Source organism: Saccopteryx bilineata, chromosome 10 (genome assembly GCF_036850765.1).
Source record: "Saccopteryx bilineata isolate mSacBil1 chromosome 10, mSacBil1_pri_phased_curated, whole genome shotgun sequence".
Classification (NCBI taxonomy): domain Eukaryota; kingdom Metazoa; phylum Chordata; class Mammalia; order Chiroptera; family Emballonuridae; genus Saccopteryx; species Saccopteryx bilineata.
The window spans coordinates 7,328,530-7,348,276 of NC_089499.1; the positions used below are offsets into that span (position 1 = coordinate 7,328,530).

The following is a 19,747-nucleotide window of genomic DNA, read 5'->3' on the forward strand; positions in this document are numbered from 1 at the left end:
TTTTAAGATTTAATTTATTAATTTTAGAGAGAGAAGAGAGACAGAGAAGGGTAGGGGGAGAGGAATGGAAAGCATCAACTTATAGTTGCTTCTTTTTTTTTCACTTTGTTTTTTTTTATTATTATTCATTTTTATCTAATACATTATTTATTTATTTATTCATTATAGAGAGGGGAGAGAGAGAGAGAGAAGGGGGGAGGAGCAGAAAGCATCAACTCCCATATGTGCCTTGACCAGGCAAGCCCAGGGTTTTGAACCGGCAACCTCAGCGTTTCCAGGTTGACACTTTATCCACTGCGCCACCACAGGTCAGGCCCTATTATTATTCATTTTTAGAGAGGAGAGAGACAAGAGAGAGAGAGAGAGAGAAAGGAGAGAGAGAAGGGGGGAAGAGCTGGAAGCATCAACTCCCATATGTGCCTTGACCAGGCAAGCTCAGGGTTTCGAACCGGCGACCTCAGCATTTCCAGGTCGACATTTTATCCACTGCGCCACCACAGGTCAGGCTATAGTTGCTTCTTGTATGTGCCTTGACTGGGTAAGCCAGGAGCTTTGAACCAGGGACCTCAGCATTCCAGGCTGATGCTTTATCCACTGCGCCACCACAGGTCAGCTGTTATTTTGCTTCTTTGAATGTCTCAGTTTCTTTAGGTGGAACCCTTGGAGTGACCGTCCCAGACTGTCTGCTCTCAACAATTAGTCAAGGCGGGCTGTCTCCTTTCCTTCTATCGCCATTAGACATAAATGACTATTTGCTAGTGGAACTACTAATTTCCCTTACCTTGATAGAGATCAAAACTGCACCCCCTTGGGAAGAGGGGAGGGAGATATAGTTTATGTCAAAATGCTTAGTGTCAACAGGCAAATGCGGAGGAGGTGGAATGGAGACTCATCACTGAGTAACCATCACAATAAAGGCTGTTTAGGGCAAGAATCATCAATGGGTACTATATCAAGGGAATAATTTGGATGAGGAACAGCACATAAACAGCTAAAGACACCCTCCAATCTGCCCTGGCCAGTTAACTCTATGAAGAGTGTCAGAGGTACATAAAGTTGCCATTTTGCTTTCCGGTCAGGGCACACACAAGAACAGCTCATTCTGCCTGACTCTTTCTCTTTCTCTATCTCTCTCTCTTTTTCTCTCTCTGTCCCCTTCCTTTCTCTCAATAAAGTCAGTAAATCTGGTGTGAATGAATAAGAAAAAAAAAAAAAGAGATTCTCTCCATAGATTGCTTATTAGTTAGTTACAAGGGGAAAAAAATAGTAACAATACCCTAGGAAAACCAGACATCAGATGTTACTGAAATTGACATCACCAGTTAGGGCCAGATGGATACCACATGCCTTCTGATATGCTATACTGAGAAGGACACACTGTCACTTGTGCAGTATTCAAGACTGGGGTACATAACTCAAATCTAACCATGAGAAACCATCAGATACTCAAATGGTACATATTGTAATAAAAAAAGGGGGAGCCTTATTCTCCAAAAATATTAATGTTAGAAACACACACATGTACACATACATACACAAAGGCTGTGAAAATGCTCCTCATGAATGGAAATTAAAGAGACATGACAACTAAAAGTGATATTTGATTCTGGACTTGATCCTATTCTGAAGCAGAAAAAAATGTTCTAAGGGACATTATTGGGTCAATTGACAAAACTGGTATACTGACAGTAGATTAGACAGAATTCCCGAATCAATGTTAAATTTACTGAGGTTGATATTTGTATTGGTTATAGGAAATACTCTTTTTTAAAAATATTTTTTATTTATTCATTTTTTTAGAGAGAGAGGAGAGAGAGAAGGGGGAAGGAGAAGGAAGCATCAACTCCCATATGTGTCTTGACCAGGCAAGCTCGAGTTTTTTTTTTTTTGTTTTTTGTTTTTTTTTTTTGTATTTTTCTGAAGCTGGAAACGGGTAGAGACAGTTAGACAGACTCCCGCATGCGCCCGACCGGGATCCACCCGGCACGCCCACCAGGGGTCAACGCTCTTCCCACCAGGGGGCGATGGTCTGCCCCTCCGGGGCGCCGCTCTGTTGCGACCAGAGCCACTCTAGCGCCTGGGGCAGAGGCCAAGGAGCCATCCCCAGTGCCCAGGCCATTTTTGCTCCACTGGAGCCTCGCTGCGGGAGGGGAAGAGAGAGACAGAGAGGAAGGAGAGGGGGAGGGTGGAGAAGCAGATGGGCGCTTCTCCTGTGTGCCCTGGCTGGGAATCGAACCTGGGACCTCTACACGCCAGGCCGACGCTCTACCACTGAGCCAACCAGCCAGGGCCAAGCCCGGGGTTTTGAACCAGCGACCTCAGCATTCCAGGTCAATGCTTTATCCACTGTGCCACCACAGGTCAGGCCAAGAAATATTCTTATTGGGAACACACACTGAAGTGTTTAGGGGTAAAAAGCCACAATGTATGGAACCTACACTTAAATGGCTCCAAAAATATTTGTGCCTGGTATGTGTGTAGCACATAATTAAGCGAATGGGCACGATGTTTTAAAGAGGTAAACCCTGGTAAAGGGTATGTGAGAATTCTGTGTCCTATTTTTAGCCTTCCAACTTTTCAATCAGTTTGAAATTATTTTCAAACAAAAAGTTTAGAAAATGCTCCCCTGCAAAGTCCCCTGAACCCTAATTCAGTTGGCGTGGACTGTGCCTACAGGTATATCACAAACACATGCAGCTCTTTACTAAATATAAGTTAGTTTGTCCTAACCTGCCAAATGTTTGATTTCAAGCTAACTGGAGGAGTGAAAAGGAGCTAAGGTGGGCATCTTTTAAAAGAATTTTGCTAGACCTGTGGAAGCACAGTGGATAGAGTGTCAACCCGGCACGCCAAGGTCTCAGGCTTGAAACCCCAGGCTTGCCTGGTCAAGGTACAGATGAGAAGCAACTGGTAAGAGTTGGTGCTTCCACCTTTTCCCCTCCTTCTCTCTCTCTCTCCTCTCTCTAAAATTAATAAAATCTTTTTTTAAAAGGCAAAAAAAAAAAAAAAAAAGCAAGCAAAAGAATTCCTTCATCTTTGTCTTTCTTCAGAATGTCTTTCCTAGAGCAGGCTCTTATACTAGAGGCTTGTTGAATAGGCTCAGGGTCCAGCTTCTGAGTGACCCAAAGAGAGCTCTGCATAAGAGATCTGAGGTTTGGGTCTTGCCTCCCTCTTTTCTGCCAATCTGCTACAGGGTGGTGGATTCCTTGTCTGTGGGAAGAAGGGTTTGGACCAAAGCGTCCCAAGTACTAGCAGTCCACAGATGTGTTCTGCCTACACAGTATTTTTTTTAAATGTTTAATTAGTTGCTGATACCAACCAGAACACTGAACATAAGAATTTGACTCCATCTTCTCTGACCATATTGGGCCCACATTTCCAGCAACTGGCAGCCATTAGCTAGACCTGGAGTGTATGCTTTCCTGCTCCTCACAGTCCCCACCCTGCTCTTTTATATTATGACTAATCAGCTTCCACATTTACAATTCCTGCTTGGCCTTTGGACTGGAAGATCTCAAAGGGCCCTTCAGTTCACATCTTCTTTGACCATATCTCATCTCTCTCTCTCTCTCTCTCTCTCTCTCTCTCTTTAAAGATTTTAGAGAGAGGAGACAGCGGGAGAGAAGGGGGGGGGGAGAAGAGGAAGCATTAACTCATAGTAGTTGCTTCTCCTATATGCCTTGACTGGGCAAACCTGGGATTTTGAACAGGCGGCCTCAGCATTCCAGATTGAGGCTTTAATCCAATGTGCCGCCACAGGCCAGGCAGGCTCCTTTTCATGTTTTTAAATGTTTATTTATTGATTTTAGAGAGAGAAAGGAAGGAAGAGAGAGAGAGACAGAGACAGGAACATTGACTTGTGCCCTGACCAGGGATTCAACCAGCAACCTCTGTGCTTCAGTACGATACCCTAACCAACCGAGCTATCTGTCCAGGGCGTCCTTTCATTTTGTTGATGTTTTCCTTGATGTGCAAAAACTATTTAGTTTGATGTAGTCCCATTTGTTTATCTTTTCTCATTTCCCTTGCCCAAAGAGATATATCTGAAAAAATATTGTTGTGAGAAATGTCCAAGACTTTACTGCCTATGTTTTCTTCTAGGGTTTTTATAGTTTCGTGTCTAATATTTATGTCTTTAATCCATTTGAGTTTTTTCTTGTGTGTGGTGTAAGGTGGTCGTTTCATTTTTTCGCACATTTCTGTTCAATTTTCCCAACCTTATTTGTTCAACAGATTGTCTTTACTTCATTGTAACTTCTTGTTTCTTGTCTCAAATATTAATTGACTATAAAGGTGTGGGTTTATTCCTGGGCTATTTTGTTCCATTGATCTAGATGCCTATTTTTTTTAAGACTTTATTCATTTTAGCCTGATTAGGCGGTGGCACAGTGGATAGAGCCTCGGACTGGGATGCGGAGGAGCCAGGTTTGAAACCCCGACGCTGCCAGATTGATTGCAGGCTCATCTGGTTTGAGCAAAAGCTCACCAGCTTGGACCCAAGGTCGCTGGCTTGAACAAGGGGTTACTCGGTCTGCTGTAGCCCCATGGTCAAGGCACATATGAGAAAGCAATCAATGAACAACTAAAGCACCACAACGAAAAACTGATAATTGATGCTTCTCATCTCTTTGTTCCTGTCTGTCTGTCCCTATATACCCCTCTATCTCTGTAAAAAAATAAAATAAAATAAAATAAAAAAATATATATATATACTATTCATTTTATTTTTTTTATTTTTTAAAGATTTTATTTATTCATTTTAGAGAGGAGAGACAGAGAGAGAGAAAAGGGGGGGGGGGAGCAGGAAGCATCAACTCCCTTATGTGCCTTGACCAGGCAAGCCCAGGGTTTTGAACCGTGACCTCAGCATTCAAAGTTGACACTTTATCCACTGCGCCACCACAGGTCAGGCAAAAGACTATTCATTTTATAGAGGAGAGAGAAAGAAAGATATAGTTAGATAGAGAGTGAGAGAGAAGGGGGGAGGAGCAGGAAGCATCAACTCCCCTATGTGCCTTGACCAGCCAGGTAAGCCCAGGGTTTTGAACTGGCGACCTCAGCATTTCAAGGCAATGCTTTATTTACTGCGCCATTACAGGTCAGGCTAGATGTCTATTTTTATACCAGTAACCATGCTGTTTTGGTTACTATGGCCTTGTAGTACAGTTTGATATCAGGTAGGGTGATTCCTCCAACTTTGTTCTTTTTTTTTCAAGATTGCTGTGGCTATTTGGGGTCTTTTGTGGTTCCATATATATATATATGGAATATATGTTCCAAATATATATATATATTTGGAATATATGTTCTAGTTCTATGAAATACATCATTGATATCTGATAGGAATTGTGTTGAGTCTATAGATTGCTTTAGGTAATATGGACATTTTAATGATGTTATTCTTTTTTTCCTTTTTTAAAGATGTTACTTGACTTTAGAGAGAGGAAAGAGAGAGAGAGAGAGAGAGAGAGAGAAAGGGGGATGAGCAGGAAGCATCAACTTGTAGTTGCTATTTTGACTGGGCAAGCTGGGGTTTCAAGCCAGGATCTCAGCATTCCAGGTTGACCCCCATCCACTGTGCCACCACAGGTCAGGCAATGATGCTAATTCTAACTATCCATGAACACAGTATATGTTTCCACTTGTATCCTCTTCAATTTCTTTTTCCAGTGTCTTATAATTTTCTGAGTACTAATCTTTTACATCCTTGGTTACATTTATCCTAGGTATTTTATTATTATTATTATTATTATTTTTTCATTTTTCTGAAGCTGGAAACGGGGAGAGACAGTCAGACAGACTCCCGCATGCGCCCGACTGGGATGCACCCGGCACGCCCACCATGGGGCGATGCTCTGCCCACCAGGGGGCGATAATCTGCCCATCCTGGGCGTCGCCATGTTGCAACCAGAGCCACTCTAGCGCCTGAGGCAGAGGCCACAGAGCCATCCCCAGCGCCCGGGCCATCTTTGCTCCAATGGAGCCTTGGCTGCGGGAGGGGAAGAGAGAGACAGAGAGGAAAGCGCGTCGGAGGGGTGGAGAAGCAAATGGGCGCTTCTCCTGTGTGCCCTGGCTGGGAATCGAACCCGGGTCCTCCGCACGCTAGGCCGACCGGCCAGGGCGGTATTTTATTATTTTTGAAGCAATTGTGAATGGTATTATTTTCTTGGTATCCCTTTCTGATCATTATTGGTGTGTAAAAATGCAACTTACTTCTGGATATTTACTTTGTATCCTGCTACTTTACTGAATTCATTTATCAGTTCTAGCAGTTTTTTGGTGGAATCTTTAGGGTTTTCTTGAAATTATTATTTTTTTTCAGAGACAGAGAGAGTCAGAGAGAGAGAGAGAGATAGATAGGGACAGACAGACAGGAACGAAGAGATGAGAAGCATCAATCATTAGTTTTTCTTTTCTTTTTTTTTCTGAAGTTGGAAACGGGGAGGCAGTCAGACAGACTCCCGCATGCGCCCAACCGGGATCCACCCAGCAAGCCCACTAGGGGCGATACTCTGCCCATTTGGAGTGTCGTCCCGTTGCAACCAGAGCCATTCTAGCGCCTGAGGCAGAGGCCACAGAGCCATCCCCAGCGCCCAGGCCAACTCTGCTCCAATGGAGCCTCGGCTGTGGGAGGGGAAGAGAGAGACAGAGAGGAAGGAGAGGGGGAGGAGTGGAGAAGCAGATGGGCGCTTCTCCTGTGTGCCCTGGCCGGGAATCGAACCCGGGACTCCCGCACGCCAGGCCGACGCTCTACCACTGAGCCAACCGGCCAGGGCCCAATCATTAGTTTTTTGTTGCGCGTTGCAACACCTTAATTGTTCACTGATTGCTTTCTCATATGTGCCTTGACCGTGGGCCTTTAGCAGACCGAGTAACTCCTTGCTCAAGCCAGCGACCTTGAGTCCAAGCTGGTGAGCTTTTGCTCAAACCAGATGAGCCTGTGCTCAAGCTGGTGACCTCAGTGTCTTGAACCTGGGTCCTTCAGCATCCCAGTCCGACGCTCTATTCACTGCACCACCGCCTGGTCAGGCAAAATTATTTTATTTAAAAAAAATGTTTTGCCTGACCTGTGGTGGCGCAGTGGATAAAGTGTCAACTTTGAATGCTGAGGTCACCGGTTCAAAACCCTGCACTTGCCTGGTCAAGGCACATATGGGAGTTGATGCTTCCTAATCCTCCCCCTTCTCTCTCTCTCCTCTAAAAAACTCCAAAACAAACAAATAAATAAAAATAATTTAAAAAATATATAAAAAAATAAAAAAAATGTTTTGCCTGACCAGGTGGTGGTGCAGTGGGTGAAGTGACAGGCTGGGATTCAGAGGACCCAAGTTCGAAACACCAAGGTCATTGGCTTGAGCACGGGCTCATCCGGCTTGAGCGCAGGGTCACTGGCTTGAGTATGGGATCATAGACATGACTCCATGGTCACTAGCTTGAAGCCCAAGGTCACTGGCTTGAGCAAGGGGTCACTCGCTCTGCTGCAGCCCCCCCCCCCCCATGCACATATGAGAAAGCCATCAATGAACAACTAAGATGCTGCAGGGAAGAATTGATGCTTTTCATCTCTCTCCCTTCCAGTCTGTCTCTATGACTCTGTCTCTATCAAAAAAGTGTTTTATTGATTTTAGACGGGGGAGAGAGAAAGGGAGAGAGAAACATCAATCTGTTCCTATATGTGCCCTGACTGGGGATTGAACTGGCAACCTCTACGCTTCAGGGTGATGCTCTAACCAACTGAGCTATTTGGCCAGGGGTGGAAATTATTTTAAATATACTTTTATTTAGCCAGATATATCCAAAACTGTACCAATTTTGTAGCCAATTATCTGACCTACAATCAATATAGAAGTTGTGAATGAGATAGCTTATATATTTTTGATACTAAGTCTCCTAAGTCTGGTATGCATTCTACACTAACGGCACACGTCAATTTGGACCAGTCAAGTCACTTGCGGCTGGTGACAGAGCAGCTCTAGAAAGGCGCCCCCCCAGCCACGCCCTCGTCCCCTCTGGTTCCTTCCAGCGAGTAGCCGCGGGCGCCGCAGGCCCGCTCCGCGCCCCTCCCAGGTTACATCATAGAGCCCACAGGTCCGGCCCGCCGGCAGACCCGGCCCCGACGCCTGCGCCTGGCCGCTCGCATCCTCGTTGCGCCCAGCTCCCAACTTCTAAGAGGGAAGGACGCCATCACACAGCAGCGGGGCCGAGGGTCTCCGAGCCGGTCGCCGCGTTTAGGGGCAGGGGCGGTGCGGCCAGGAGTCCCTCAGGCGTACCTCGCCCCCAACCGCCCTCCGCTCGCCCCGCTACCCCGGCAAGGTCGAGGCGGCGGGGCCGGCGCCCATTGGTCCGCCGCGGCTCTCGGCCCGCCCCCTTGTCGCGCTTATTGGCCAGAGCAGCGGCGCCCGCGGGATAGGCGGCGGCGGCGCTCCTCCTCCGCGCCGGCCTTGAAGAGGGCGACGAGGAAGCGGCCACCTCCCTGAGCCCCGCCCCTCGGCTTTGCTCGCTGGTTCCCGGCTCCTCCCGGCCCTCTCCAGGCTCCCTCCGGCTCCGGCTCCGGCGCGGCGGCAGCGGGTAGGTGCAGCGGCAGGCGGGGCCCAATCGGAGGGGCGGCCTCGCTGCTGTCCCGGGGGCTGCGGAGCCTCGCCTCGCGGGCGCCCGGGACCCTGTGGGGCCCGCGTGAGGCGGGGAAGGGCGGTGGCCGCCGGCCTGCGGGGGCGGTCCGGCAGGGGGCCCGCGGGCGTGATTTTCGAGTCTTGTGGGCGCGATCTGGGGGCCTGCGGGGCGGGGCGGGCTGAGAGGTCCGTGTCCCGGAGTCTAGAGCGCCGGGGCCGAGGGGCATGCCGCAGGCTCGGGATGGAGCTGCGTCCGAGGGTCGGCTGTAGTCTGGGGCCCTGGGTGGGGCTTGGGGACGCTGGGGAACGCAGAGGTCGTTCTGTGAGGAATTCGGGGGTCAGGTGACGTACGGATGAGGCGAGCTTGGGAATGGGCGTCCAGGCAGGAGCTGTGGGAGGGGCGGGGTGATCCGGAGGGCCGGGCCGGGCCGGGCCGGACCGGACCGGGGCTGTCGCCCCCAGCGTGCGTTGGCCCTGACACTGTTTGGGGGGGAAGCATGTGTCTGGCTGAGGGAGGGCGAAGGGGTCGCCGGAAGGTTGGGGTAGAAGGGTGGGAACAGGGACTAGGACAGTGGGGACAGGGACCGGGAGGGCCTTTGGGAATATTACCCAGAACCGAGATTGAGCACAGGGGCCCGGTTCTCCGCTGGTGTGTAGCTTGAGCGCTTCTTTAGTGAAATTACCCCGTGAAGGGAATGTTGGGATTTTGCTCCCTTCCAGGAACGTGCAAATTAAGTGCATTTGGGAGGAGGCAGGTAGGACGCTGAAGTTTGCGTTTTAGGACCCGACCCAGGGTGAAGGCATGCTTCCCGGGAAGACGAATGTTACCCAGCCTTCTCCTGGAAACCCCCTGCTCTCCTTTTCCTCCTCTGGTCCAGTTACAGCATTGCTCCCCAGGGCCTCTCCATTCCCTTTCCCTGGCTGCATAGCATTGTAGCCTTTCTTGCTGTGCGTGTGTGTTTGTCTCCGTCTCCCGCCCATTTCCCTGCTGCTGCGCATTTGGCAACTGCCTCTGTTCTTTCCCAGGGATGGTTGTGGCATTGCATCAGGGAATATTTGTGCTTGTAACTTGCTCACTCAGCCCGGGAAGAGGGAGAAGAGAGCACGCTGCAGAGATGGGAGGGGGTGCCGTCTGCCGGGCTGGGGAGGCAGAGAGAAGGGTGTGGTGAGGGAATACAGCTGCTCCAGGCCTATAGGGTAACACTGCCCAGTCATCAGCTGAAAGAGATTGAAAGAGCAGCCGCGGCAGCATCTATTTTTATAAATCAGCCCTGAATCCAAGCTGAGCGCATGGATTTAGAGTGACCAGTTGTCATGCTCTCACTGTTACAGGCAGGGTGTTTGGTAGACAACATTAGAGTTGCTAAGCAAGAGACTTTATTTGTACAGTACAGCAGGTACTTCATTTGCAACTTTTTAACTTGGCTCTTCTCAGCTCTGTAGAGTGGGGCTTCTCTCCTCAGGGAGTGTCTTTTATATTGATGTCCTTGGATAGTACATACTTCTTCCATTCAGATGAAATGGTGTGTTCTTCCTCCTTTCAAATTAAGCTTAAAGACAATAAAGCTATGTTTTTGAGCACTTGCCATCTAGTTGTCTGTATTTACAGATGAGGAAATTGAGACTGATAGGAATAAGAGGTCACACATGGCAGAAATGGCGTCCACACCAAGGTCTCTTTCACCGCCTACATAGTAGTTCACATACTTGAAATTTTTGGTTCACACAGGAGTGATTCAAGCATTTGAGAATTTATTCATGCAAAGTAAACTCACTGGAGACTGATAAACCAGATACCAGTTTTATTTATGATGACAGTATTAAATGCCATGTGTGCAACTGGAATTGATTATCCACTGGCCAGGACTCCTCCTTTGTTTTGGGCAGCCTAATCAGTAATAAGGCAGTTGATTATAGAATTGGAATGAAGGGCACTGGATGTTCTTAGGGGCTACTTTAATCATGTTACAGAAGCCTAGTACATCTCCTTCCATTGTATGAACATATACTAATGTTTCACAGTGCTGGGGAATTTCTTAGCACACTTTCACCCTCTGTCTTGGTTGTGTTTTTTAAGTCATCACTTTATAGATTTGGTAATCAGCATATATTTACCTGTGTTAAAAATTCCAAACTTATGCCTGACCTGTGGTGGCGCAGTGGATAAAGCATCGACCTGGAATGCTGAGGTCGCTGGTTCGAAACCCTGGGCTTGCCTGGTCAAGGCACATATGGGAGTTGATGCTTCCAGCTCCTCCCCCCCTTCTGTCTCTCCTCTGTCTCTCCCTCTCCTCTCTAAAATGAATTAAAAAAAAATAAAAAAAATTCCAAACTTACAAATAAGTTTACATTACATATTTAAAAATTGCTTTCCATTGTTCACTGACAGTGAAGGAAGCACCTGGAATTTCTTGTCTGGGTGGTTTATTTTTATTTTTTTATTTCCTTCTTGAGAGTATGAACACATTTATTTATTTATTTATTTATTTTTAATTTTTTTCTTTTTAAAAAAAATTTTTTTTATTCACTTTAGAGAGGAGAGAGAAAGAGAGAGAGAGAGAGACAGAGAGGGAGAGAGAGAGGAAAGAGAGACAGAGAGAGAAGTAGGGAGGAGCTGGAAGCATCAACTCCCATATGTGCCTTGACCAGGCAAGCCCAGAGTTTCGAACCGGTGACCTCAGCATTTCCAGGTCGATGCTTTATCCACTGCGCCACCACAGGTCAGGCTGTTTTTTATTTATTTATTTTATTTATTTACTTATTTATTTATTTACAGAGACAGAGAGTGAGTCAGAGAGAGGGATAGACAGGGACAGACAGACAGGAATGGAGAGAGATGAGAAGCATCGATCATTAGTTTTTCTTTGCGCCTTGCGACACCTTAGTTGTTCATTGATTGCTCTCTCATATGTGCCTTGACCGCGGGCCTTCAGCAGACCTAGTAACCCCTTGTTGGACCCAGCGACCTTGGGTTCAAGCTGGTGAGCTTTTTGCTCAAACCAGATGAGCCCGCCGCGCTCAAGCTGGCGACCTCGGAGTCTCAAACCTGCGTCCTCTGCATCCCAGTCCGACGCTCTATCCACTGCGCCACCGCTTGGTCAGGCTTATTTTATTTTTTAAAACATATTATTTATTCAGTTTTTCAATGAGGAGAGAGAGAGAGAAGGGAGGGGCAGGAAGCATCAACTCCCACATGTGCCTTGACCAGGCAAGCCCAGGGTTTTGAACTGGTGACCTCAGTGTTCCAGGTCGATGCTTTATCCCATTGCACCACCAAAGGTCAGGTAACACTTTTATTATTAATTTTATAATATGGGTTTCAAGGGAGAGTAGGACAGTCTTAAGTTTGTTCAAAGTGGCTTGAGAGCAGGGAATGATGCTGGCTTTCAGGGTTTTATTTTGGTTATAGGATGGAGATGAGAGTGAATGTTCCCATGTATGTGAAGGGGCTTGTGTGGTTTAAATATCACATCAATGTCAAGATAGGTGGCTTAGTTTAGTCAGAGAGGTGGTTATTCCTGATCTTAGAGTCTTGTTCTTTTTCCTGATCTTGTTTCTAAATTAGGTGATTCATCCTTTGGTTCTGTAAACTTTTACTGTTGACACTTCAAAATTTTGGCATCACTCTTCCCTACTTCACTATTTCTCTTCCAACTTGGAGCATGGCTGGTTGATGTGTAGGTTTTATTTTTCTTTAGAAAGCAAGCAAATCAAAGAGGTGTATATTTTCACCCCAATGGAAGTCATCTCGCTTCATCTGATTTTAGTTTGAAAAGGAAACTGAGTAAATATCACTGATTGCACTTTGTTTTTCTAAATGGCACCTTTGGAACCATTGAGGACAGGATTAAGAAAGGGAGCCTGTGGTAGCACAGTGGATAGAGCAGTGCTGAGGTCACTGGTTCAAAACCCTGGGCCTGCCAGGTCAAGACACATATGGGAAGCAGTCAGTGAACACCTAAAGTGAAACAACTGCAATCTTGCTTCCTCCTTCTCCCCCCCCCCCGCCAAATAAAATCAATAAATGAAATCTTAAAAAAAAATAAGAAAGGAAAATAAAGGGAGCCTTGGTGTTGGTCAAATAAGTTTATAAATATGATGTATATATTTGCTTGCTTATAGTTTGCACTGGGTGTGGGAGACAGGCTGTAAGCTGGCAAAGTTCTTATAGCCTAAGGCTTAGTTTTAAGACCAAGCCTTTCTCACCCTTCTAATTCTAAGATCTTCTCTTATTTATTTATTTATTTATTTATTTTTTACAGAGACAGAGAGTGAGTCAGAGAGAGGGATAGACAGGGACAGACAGACAGGAACAGAGAGAGATGAGAAGCATCAATCATTAGTTTTTCATTGCGCATTGCAGCACCTTAGTTGTTCATTGATTGCTTTCTCATATGTGCCTTGACCACGGGCCTTCAGCAGATCGAGTAACCCCTTGCTCGAGCCAGTGACCTTGGGCTCAAGCTGGTGGGCTTTTGCTCAAACCAGATGAGCCTGCGCTCAATCTGGCGACTTCGGGGTCTCAAACCTGGGTCCTCTGCATCCCAGTCCGATGTTCTATCCACTGCGCCACCGCCTGGTCAGGCCTAAGATCTTCTCAAAACTAATCTTTTCCCCACACCCTTGACTGTTGTATTTTTATGAGGAATCCCATTTATGCCTCAGATAAGTAGCTTTGTATCAGAGACTTCCTTATTTGTATATTGAATTGAAGACTTTAATTTTCTACACTAAAATAAAGCAGACCAGTATCTATCTCTCTCTCTCTCTCGGTTCCTGTCATCAGCATTGCAGAGGCCTCCCTGATCCCTTGCCCTCCATGGGAAAAGCAGGTTTTCTGCCTTTCCCTTGGCTTTTCTTGTGACTTGCCTGTCTGGGTGAGACACCAATAAACAGAATGGCCCACCATCCTCCAACTCCCCTGTTTCTTTTTTTATATTTATTTATTTATTTATTTATTTATATTTTTATAAATAAAATTTTATTTTAATGGGGTGACATCAATAAATCAGGGTACATATATTCAAAGAAAACATTTCCAGGTTATCTTGTCATTTAGTTCTGTTGCATACCCATCACCCAAAGAAAGATCGTCCTCCGTCACCCTCTATCCAGTTTTCTTTGTACCCCTCCCCCTTTCTCTCCCCCTCTCCCTCCTTCCCTCCCTCCACCCCCTGTAACCATCACACTCCTGTCCATGTCTCTTAGTCTCGCTTTTATGTCCCACCAATGTATGGAATCCTGCAGTTCTTGTTTTTTTCTGATTCACTTATTTCACTACACATAATGTTATCAAGATTCCACCATTCTGCTGTAAGTGATCCGATGTCATCATTTCTTCTAGCTGAATAGTATACCATGGTGTATATGTGTCCCATCTTCTTTATCCAGTCTTCTATTTTTTTTTACAGTGATTAAAAGCCTTTAAGCAAACTCTTGGCCAATACAGCAAGAATCCATAAAAGAGTAGTGTCCTTAACATGTTCACCAAGTCCAAGTTGGCCCCATCACCATGCCAAATCCCTGAAAAGTGCAACCCAACCACAGTTCAGTCTCTTAGGAGCTGTCACAGGGAGCAGGAGTCCAGGAAAAGTCCGCATGGCACTGGAATTGTCACCATTCTATACTTTGCAGCTCATGTCCAAGTCCCAATGACCGCTGCTTCTAGCTGGTAATGGTTCAGGTAGACTGGAAAAGCCATTTGCAGCATGTGTGGATATGGAGCTTCTGTTCTCCTCTGCCAGTTTCGGTGTGGCTTCTTCAGTGTTCCTTGGTTTAAGAGTCCTTTTAGTTTAGTCCAAAATTAGTTTTTCCAGATGATAGTTCTTAAAATTAGTTTGTAATCCACTTTGGTTCTGGGAGGTAGATGTTGGTACGTCCTCCTACTCCAGCACCATCTTGTCTCTCCTGCAACTCCCCTGTTTCTTTACTGTCTGCCCGAATTCAATGAGAACCTGCATGTGAGTGGCCACAATGGCGGCCCCTGGCCATACACCTGGCCAGGTAGCTCAGTTGGTTAGAGTGTTATCTGGATATGCCAAGGTTGCTGGTTTGATCCCCAGTCAGGGTACACGAAAGAAATCAACCAGTGAGTGGAACAACAAATTGATGTTTCCCTCTCCCCCCCCTTTCTCTCTCTCAAATCAATAAGTAAGAATTTTAGCCTGGTTTTTGCGGGTACAGTAGAAAGAGCATTGACCTGGAACGCTGAGGTCGCTGGATTGAAACCCTGGGCTTGCCGGATCAAGGCATTTATGACAAGCTACATGCAAGCAATGAACAACTCAAGTGAAGCAACTATGAGTTGATACTTCTTGCTCTCCCCCCACCTCCTCTTTCTGTAACATCAAAAATAAAATCTTAAAAAAATTAAAAAGAAAGAAAGAAAAGAAAGCTATGGAGTTAAAGAAAGGGGTATAAAGCAAATTGATATATATGAAGGATCATACTCAGGACCTTCCTAAAGCTCTCCAGGTTAATTTCTCAAAATAGACCTTGTGAACTATTTTGAATGTCACTAAAATTTTAAACCTGAAAATCAACCCACATAAAAAAAAAAAGTCCACTTTGATACCTTTTTTTTTTTTTTTTTGCACGTCCATGAGAGGGTAGAGGAAGGGAGAGAGATGAAAAGCATCAACTTATACTTACCTCACTTTAGTTGTCCTTGATTACGTCTCACATGTACCTTGACTGGGGAGCTCCAGCTGAGCCAGTGACCTTGGGCTCAAGCCAGCGGCCATTGGATCATGTATGGGGTTTTGAATCTGGGAACTCAATGTCCCAGGTTAATGCTCTATCCACTGTTCCACCACCGGTCAGGCCCCACTTTGATACTTTGAAAAAAATTTTTTTTAAGCAAGAGAGAGACAGAGAGAGGGACAGATAGGGACAGACAGATAGGAAGGGAACCCACTTTGATACTTTTAAGGAGGATTTGTACCTTTCCCTCATTATTTATGCAGTCTTTTTTTTGTTTGTTTTTTACAGAGACAGAGAGTCAGAGAGAGGGATAGACAGGGACAGACAGACAGGAATGGAGAGAGATGAGAAGCATCAATCATTAGTTTTTCGTTGCGACACCTGGGTTGTTCATTGATTGCTTTCTCATATGTGCCTTGACCGCGGGCCTTCAGCAGACCGAGTAACCCCTTGCTCGAGCCAGCGACCTTGGGTCCAAACTGGTGAGCTTTGCTCAAACCAGGTGAGCCCGCGCTCAAGCTGGTGACCTTGGGGTCTCGAACCTGGGTCTTCCGCATCCCAGTCTGATGCTCTATCCATTGCGCCACCGCCTGGTCAGGCTATTTATGCAGTCTTTTAAAGCAGTATGGATATCTGAAAAAAAAATTTTCCCTTTGGGTTATAATCCAGTACTATAGTTTGTTGCTTATATTCTTCTAGCTTTGAACATTTGCATCTGTTCTTTTTTTTTTTTTTTTTGTATTTTTTTTTGTTTTGTAATTTTCTGAAGCTGGAAACGGGGAGGCAGTCAGACAGACTCCCGCATGCGCCCGACCGAGATCCACCCGGCACGCCCACCAGGGGGCGATGCTCTGCCCATCAAGGACGATGCTCTGCCCATCCGGGGCATCGCTCTGTTGCGACCGGAGCCATTCTAGCACCTGAGGCAGAGGCCAAGGAGCCATCCTCAGCGCCCGGGCCATCTTTGCTCCAATGGAGCCTCGGCTGCGGGAGGGGAAGAGAGAGACAGATAGGAAGGGGGGGGTTGAGAAGCAAATGGGCGCTTCTCCTATGTGCCCTGGCTGGGAATCGAACCCGGGTCCCCCGCACGCCAGGCTGATGCTCTACTGCTGAGCCAACCGGCCAGGGCTAAAAAAGTATCACTTAAAGTTATTGAGTGAACTCAAGTTTTATTCATCATAAAATTCATACAGCTCCTCATCACCATCAACAGTCCCATCCATTAGTTTGTCCTCATCTGTGTCTGATAACGAATCACTGTCTTCATATATTGCCTCGTCCTCAGTTCCATCTATGGCATTTGAAATGCCACAACCACTGTATAATATAAGAGGCACCCAGTTTTTAGACCCCCAGTTTTTGAAAATTGGGTGCATCTTTAACATGAAGGAATATGGTAATCCCACCAAAAAGGGACAAAGGTTGATTTGTTAGTCAAGATACTTGATATGAAGAAACTGCTTTGCTTGGGATCAAGCATAACACTAGGAGTGAGACTAGATCAATTCCAGCTACAGTCACTTCCTGTTTGGCCAAGAGCAAATGACTTCACCTCTCCGCTTGAGCTGAAAAATAGTAATTCAAAATACCAATATTACAGCAGTAAAATTTAAATTAGTTAACAACAAAATGCTTTGGAAATTTATGTGATAATTAAAATTGCTTTATCCTACTTTACTAACCGTATTCCTCTATGGACAGTGATGAATTGTATGAATTTTATGATGAATAAAACTTGAGTTCAGCCTGACCTGTGGTGGCGCAGTGGATAAAGTGTCAACCTGGAAACGCTGAGGTTGCCGGTTCAAAACCCTGGGCTTGCCTGGTCAAGGCACATATGGGAGTTGATGCTTTCTGCTCCTCCCCCCTTCTCTTTCTCTCTCTCCCCTCTCTATAATGAATAAATAAAAAAAAAATGTATTAGATAAAAAACTTGAGTTCATTCAATAATTTTATGTGACACTTTTCAAATTTCGAGACTAAAAATTAAAATGCATCATATACATGGGGAAATATGGAACTCCTTTTTTTAAATTTTTTAAAAAAATTATTTTTTACAGACACAGAGAGTGAGTCAGAGAAAGGGATAGAAGGGCAGATAGACAGGAACGGAGAGAGATGAGAAGCATCAATCATTAGTTTTTCATTGCGCGTTGCAACACTTTAGTTGTTCATTGATTGCTTTCTCATATGTGCCTTGACCACGGGCCTTCAGCAGACCGAGTAGCCCCTTGCTGGAGCCAGCGACCTTGGGTTCAAGCTGGTGGGCTTTTGCTCAAATCAGATGAGCCCACGCTCAAGCTGGCGACCTTGGGGTCTCGAACCTGGGTCCTCTGCATCCCAGTTCGATGCTCTATCCACTGTGCAACCGCCTGGTCAGGCTGGAACTCCTTTTAATAAAGAAGCTGCTGATTTTTAGTGTGTGTGTTTTTTTTATAACTGTGGTAGTGTTGCAAGCAAAAATGATTTATTTTCTGGACTCCTTCCTTCTTGTAGAATCATGGAATTGGAAGAGATCTTAGAGATAATCTACTGCAATTTTTCGCACAGTGCGATTCCTCTTGCTTTCTGTGCAAGTATTCCCCAAGCAAGATAGGGACTTCAGCCTGACCTGTGGTGGCACAGTGGATAAAGCGTTGACCTTGAAATGGTGAGGTCGCTGGTTCGAAACCCTGGGCTTGCCTGGTCAAGGCACATATGGGAGTTGATGCTTCCTGCTCCTCCCCCCTTACCTTTCTCTGTCTCTCTCTCCCTCTCTCTCTCTCCCCCTCTCTCTCTCCTGTCTAAAAATGAATAAATAAAATAAAATAAAGATAGGGACTTCACAGCTGGTGGCTATCAATTCCAGGTTTGCAAATTTGTCCTTTTAGAAAGACTTCCCTGATAATGATCTCAAACCTGCCTCTTGGCAGTTTTTATTCACTGGTTCTAATTTTGCTGTCTGCAATATTTTCTTGTAGCTCCAATCTCCACTTGACAGCTATTCAATGACAGTTATTCTGTCCCACTTAAGGTTTTTCTTTTCCAGACTAAACGGTTCTTTTGTTGCAGCCGTCTCTTATGAAATGTTCTCTCTAAACCTTTTACTGTGTTGGGCATCATCCTGTAAACATGCTACAGTTTGTCAGATATGGTCTGATTCAATACTATATTAGGCCCTGTAAGTGAAGTGATTAAGAAATTGAAAAAGATCCCTGCCCTTGGGGAGCTTACCACTTAGTTTCTATCTGTGCTGCTTTAGAATAAATTAGGTTCTTTTTTCTTTCACTGTCCACTTTTCCGTATTAGATTTTTTTCTTTTTTTTTTCTTTTTTCAGAGACAGAGAGTCAGAGAAAAGGATAGACAGGGACAGACAGGAACGGAGAGATGAGAAGCATCAGTCATTAGTTTTTCATTGGACACCTTAGTTGTTCATTGATTGCTTTCTCATATGTGCCTTGACCGCGGGCCTTCAGCAGACCGAGTAACCCCTTGCTGGAGCCAGCAACCTTGGGTCCAAAGCTGGTGAGCTTTTGCTCAAACCGGATGAGCCTGTGCTCAAGCTGGCGACCTCGGGGTCTCAAACCTAGGTCCTTCCGCATCCCAGTCCCACGCTCTATCCACTGTGCCACCACCTGATCAGGCTCTCTCTCTTTTTTTTGACAGAGACAGAGTCCGAGAGAAGGATAGATAGGGACAGACAGAGAGGAAGGGAGAGAGATGAGAAGCATTAATTCTTTGTTGTGGCACCTTTGTTGTTGATTGATTGCTCAAGCCAGTGATCTTGGGCTCAAGCCAGCTACCTTGGGCTTCAAGCCAGCAACCTTGGGGTCATGCCTATGATCCCACACTCAAACTGGTGAGCCAGCACTCAAGCCTGCGACCTTGGGGTTTTAAACCTGGATCCTCTGCATCCCAGTCCAATGCTCTATTCACTGCGCTATTGCCTGGTCAGGCATATTTATTCATTTTTTAGAGAGAGAGGAGAGAGAGAGAAGGGGGTAGGAGTAGGAAGCATCAATTCCCATATGTGCCTTGACCAGGCAAGCCTGGGGTTTTGAACTGCGCTACCATAGGTTAGGCAGTTTATATTTGTCTTACGCTTAGTTCTCCTCCAGGCCATTTTCTTTAGAACTGCTATTTACCCAAGTCTTTGTGTTTGGTTGGTTGGCTTTCTTTCTTTTTGTTTTGTTTTTTTTGTTTTTTTTTTTACAGAGGCAGAGATAGACAGGGACAGACAGGAACGGAGAGAGATGAGAAGCATCAATCATCAGTTTCTCGTTGCGCATTGCGACTTCTTAGTTGTTCATTGATTGCTTTCTCACATGTGCCTTGACCGCGGGCCTTCAGCAGACCGAGTAACCCCCTGCTGGAGCCAGCGACCTTGGGTCTAAGCTGGTGAGCTCTTTGCTCAAGCCAGATGAGCCTGCGCTCAAGCTGGCGACCTCGGGGTCTC

At 45.8% G+C, this 19,747-nt stretch overlaps 1 protein-coding gene across 20 annotated transcripts in view; it reads left to right on the forward strand.

The window, feature by feature from the left end:
- Positions 1-8,420: 8,420 nt before the first annotated feature.
- MAP4 (microtubule associated protein 4) overlaps positions 8,421-19,747 on the forward strand; it is a 174,622-nt gene continuing 163,295 nt past the window's right edge. For 11 of the 20 annotated variants that reach the window (XM_066246030.1, XM_066246032.1, XM_066246034.1 and 8 more), the window contains exon 1: positions 8,422-8,568. The gene's annotated coding sequence lies outside the window, so the exon portion shown is untranslated. Of the gene's footprint in view, positions 8,569-19,747 lie in introns of all 20 variants that reach the window. The other 9 variants (XM_066246021.1, XM_066246023.1, XM_066246024.1 and 6 more) reach the window with 2 other exon arrangements.